Source organism: Festucalex cinctus, chromosome 10, assembly GCF_051991245.1.
Source record: "Festucalex cinctus isolate MCC-2025b chromosome 10, RoL_Fcin_1.0, whole genome shotgun sequence".
NCBI lineage: Eukaryota > Metazoa > Chordata > Actinopteri > Syngnathiformes > Syngnathidae > Festucalex > Festucalex cinctus.
The window spans coordinates 17104456-17109047 of NC_135420.1; the positions used below are offsets into that span (position 1 = coordinate 17104456).

The 4592-nt window shown below is 41.3% G+C and overlaps 1 long non-coding RNA gene across 2 annotated transcripts; it reads left to right on the top strand.

The window, feature by feature from the left end:
- Nucleotides 1-352: 352 nt before the first annotated feature.
- On the top strand, nucleotides 353-3456 carry LOC144027760 (uncharacterized). 2 transcript variants are annotated; one of them, XR_013285533.1, is made up of 6 exons: nucleotides 353-382; nucleotides 528-842; nucleotides 953-1009; nucleotides 1137-1193; nucleotides 2120-2251; nucleotides 3200-3456. It is a non-coding gene; the product is annotated as an uncharacterized LOC144027760 (long non-coding RNA). The 2 variants fall into 2 exon arrangements; XR_013285534.1 differs by lacking the exon at nucleotides 353-382 and having other exon boundaries at nucleotides 442-842.
- The last annotated feature ends 1136 nt before the right edge of the window (nucleotides 3457-4592 follow it).

Consider the following 4592-nt stretch of genomic DNA (forward strand, 5'->3'; position numbering starts at 1 on the left):
GTATCGTCACAACATAGTAATACAAAAACTCTCCATCCCTTTCTCTTCACTTATTTCCACTGTGCTACTTCCTTATACCACAAGTTCTCCTTGGTGTGACTAAAAGGCATTTTGTACACCAAATGTAGCCAGACACGCTACCTTTGCCCTTCAAAGTGTTGCTCGTGCGTGGTTTTTGCCAGTGTCCTTGTCTGTCTCTGTCTCTCTGTCTCTCTCTCTCTCTCTCTCTCACTCCCTCTCTCCCTCCTCACAGAATCTGTCTCTGCAGAGGCGGTTCAGTTGAGCCAACACACTTGCAGGACGGCACACATGCTACGCCGCCTCGAGGAGGAAGCGGCCAAGGTGACAAGGTGTTCCTCCTACTCCTGCTGGGAACTGAAAGGTACATCACGGTGACAACAATTGGGGCTTGTGTGTTAAAGAAGAGAAGGACTTTGCACGAGTTTGCAAGGAGACAAACCTCTCTCGGCGTATGTTTGTTAGATAGTAGGGATGTTCGACACCACTTTTTTTTTTTTTTTTTTTAGGTCTCCATGTCCTCAACCAGCTGAAGCGACCTTTGGTGGTTATAATGTTCCAATTGAAAGTACGCATAAAACAAGAACGTACGGAAAACCCAAATATGGTTCCTGTCAGCTAGCTTAAAGCAAAGATGAATACTTGTTTAGTCTTGGCGAGGAAAATATCCCAAGACGCATTTCGTTCTGCTACCACGGAAACATTAGAGTTGATGGGAGAACGGACAAGAACGGCAGTTGAGAAACGGCCTACAGGAAGAGCATGACTTCTTTGACGCATTGCGCTAATGGAGCTCAGCACTGCTAGCTAGCTGTAGCGGCACGGTACTTTCTGGGCTCAACTTCTACTTTCACTCGCTTCTCTGGACGATCAGAAAGATTAAATACTGTGTGCCCAGATCTCACTCTAATTCATCTATCTTTCCTTCCTTTAGTCTTTCCTCTGGTCTCTTGACGTCTCCCTAATCTGTTGGAATTTTGATGTATCTGGGGTTGGTAAATTATTCTGGATTTGTAACTGTGGGTGGAGTGTGGTGTCTGGTTTGTGTTGGATTTCACTTTTTCGTCTTTCTTTCCTTTGATCCTTCCTCTGGTCTCCTGACAACTCCATGAGTCTAGCGGGACTCTGAAGTATCTGGTTAAGGCGAAGGGTCTTGGATTTATAACAGGTTTCAGGTGAATTAAAGCACACAAACTCGCACGCACACACCAACAAAGAGAGCGATGATGATGTTGACTCAATGAATAATACTGCGTGAGCTTTATAAGAAAAAAAACGATTAAATACTGTCATGAACGTTCATTAATAAGAATATTAGATTTGAATATCAGCATGTAGATGTGTGATTTTAAAAAAAGTGTTGATATTGAGACTGTAGTGCGCTATGATTGTCAAGCAGCCTTTCCCCAAGTTCTTGCCCATGTATTTGAACAGGAAATACACAAATCCCGCTATTACTAACATTATTGAATTAAAAAAGAAGATCAATGTAAAGCAGGGACCAAAGAACTAAAATAGAAAATAATTGAATGTAACAATTCTAAACCTGCTTGACCGCAGGTCCCTGGTTGGTGATTTCACTTTACACAGAAACACTACGCACACTTGCTTCCAAGTCTTGCTCAAACGATCCATTATCGTTTTCTATATGCTCGCTCTCATTAGAATCGTAGGTGAACTGAGTCTATTCTGACTTTGTACTCACTGGACTGGCCGCCCCCTTTCAACTACGCGGCAGACGTGCTAACAACTGCGCTGCCCTAAATCAAAGCATTTTTATGAATATACTTCAAAGGCTTATGTGGGTTTCAAAATGTAAAGTCATGTGGTTGGTACCTGGGCTAATACCACCACTATCACATTGCAATTATCGACACCATGAATACTGTACCTCACTGTACCTCTGTCAGCCATTGTGGGCGTAAAAACATACTGGACATACTGGAAGAGGTGCAGTCAAGAGAACCACAAAAATAGAGAATAGACTGCTTGGAAGGGTCCTTCACTCAAAATATGCATTTCGACACCTGTTGTCAAATATTTGTGTTTTCACGCTTGAAAACTCCGAACAACCAGAAGTTTAAAAAAAAATCTGTTTCAGTTTTCAGTCGAAAGCTGTGTTGTGTCATCGCACGACCCCCTCAGTCACAGACATCGGTCACATTAACATAATGGAAGGACAGGAGGCAACCCGAGCAGTGAGGCTGCTCAACCGACCTGAAATGGACTGCAAGTGAGACGGCTACCTATTATTCCCATGATTGTGTCTTTCGCCGCCGTGTTATTTATGGAGCTCATCCAAGAGGCTGGCTGATTGGAGGAAAATAGAGCCTTTTAAGAGACATAAATTCAAGGTCTTAAAAGGGTAATAAATATAGAGTGCTGTGCAAAAGTCTTTGGCCATCACAAGCTTTGTTGTTTTATTGACTTGAGTCATTTTGACATATATAGCATGACTAATGCAATTACAAATATAATCCAAAAAGTAGGGTGTATGAAGGCTCTCACTAAAAGTCATCTGGGATAGGCTCTAGCCGAGATTATAATAGTTTGGGATTTTCCATTATAGTTATTTCATTTTGACTTTTAATTTGTTAACGTTAATTCGTTTAAATTGGCTTTTTTTTTTTTTTTTAATTAGCTCTGAGCTGTTAGTTTTTAGCTTTACCAAAATGGTTTTTTGGGTTTAGTTTTTATTAGTTTTTTTAAATTTTTTTATATATATATATATATATAGAGACTATTAGTCAAGTGCAATATTAAAAAAAAAAGTCATAACGTTCACAAAGTAAACTGCAATTCTCAAAAAACTGACCTTGCTGAGCTTGTGTCTGCGGTAAATGTAAAAATCGGTCGTAAAACTAACAGCTACAGATGTTTACCTAGATTAAAAAAAAAAAAAAAAAAAAAAAAAAAAAACGTATTTGACGTCTGGGTAAACCATAAATGCTTTAAATTCCACGTTGGAATTTTAAATGGATGTTTTGTTTTGTTTTCATATTTCAACCCACCTATTGAAAATGGATGGATGGAATTTTGAAGAGGCATTTATATTGGTTTGCCGCTCCATTAGGGACAATTTGTTCTAAGTTTTGGTCATACAAGATCTCCTTTCCTACATAGAGCATTACAGTATGTACTATAAAAACCCTTAAATTTACCCATTTTCTACTGCTTACAGGATGATTGAGGATTGCGGGAAGATTTTCGGGCTACAAGCAGACTAACAACCTGGATTGGTCGTCAGTCACAGGGCACATACAGAGACAACCAATCACACTCACATTTACACCGTCGATTACTATTACGATTACTAATATTTCTATTATATTGCTGAATTATTGGTGTTATTGATCTTCTGTCTTAATTTTAGTTCTTGCATGTTTACTGATGGGCTCTATATTGCATCATACTAAGAGTTGCGTGTGATATCTTGTCTGTCTCTCATCCCAAAATGTATGAAACTTGTCAATAAGATGCACTGCAGCTCTACAATAAAAACTGCAACCACAACCACAATCATAAAGCATTTTTAGTTGACTATTGATAGAAATTGAGCATCAATATAGTTGTCAAAGCAGAATTTACAATACATCTCCTTTATTGGACCTCATTATTCAGGCATCCCTAATTTTGTGGCCTTTGCAGACTGCAGGCCTGAACTTCTTCTTGCTTGAAAAACTACATGAACCCAAAAGCAGAACATATAGGACATCCCCAATAGAGCATCCTCATAATGACAGAGGCAGACTTTGTGCCCACTCTGCATGCACTTGTATGCCGTGCGGAGCAAGAAAGCTCCACGGGATTAAGAGAAGCCGCTCTATTACTCTTTATTGTTTATTTTATCCAGACTAGTGGTCATTACTAGCCGACAGCAGTCTGTCGACATGTAGGCGGAAATCTTCTTAGCTTGCAGATTATACAGTACCCCTCCCGAGCCTATATCCTCCTCTTCATGTACCTGTACATGTCACAGGATGTTGACATATCAACAGTGCATTGGCAGAGGAATACATCGGAGTGCTGACTCGCAGAATGACACGCGCTTTGAGTTGCTGGTTGCTGAGTGACAGCAAAACTGTCAGGGACGCGCTGCCGTCTTTTCAAGGGAGAGGGAGGGACCCGAGCAGCCGCATGAATAGCGAGGAAGGGTACCTGGGAGGCATCTCCGGGCTTGTCAGAGACAAGAAATCTCATCCACGCTGCCAAGAATTACTACTCGAGCGACGGGGAAAGCCGAAAATAGCAGTTTGTCTCTGCGTAATTGAAATGAAAGTTGTTTTGTGCAAAAACACAAGTACTGTCTACTGTTATAACGTATGTGAAGCTGGACAGCTTATCGTAGGTTGCAATTATTTGCCCCCTTTCCACCTCCTGCATCCCTCTCCTAAAACCCCCTCTGGTAGCCAAAGCAGCATTTAATTGTGGAGGGCTGAGCCGGGGTAAGGAGTAATCAGATGAGGACGCAGGCAGGGGTGAGTCACGTGGGCACACATGCTGGCTAACCAGGGATTAACAACACTGGCGTCTTGATTGGAGTTCGGCTTGCTGGGAGGGGTGACGAAAAGGGG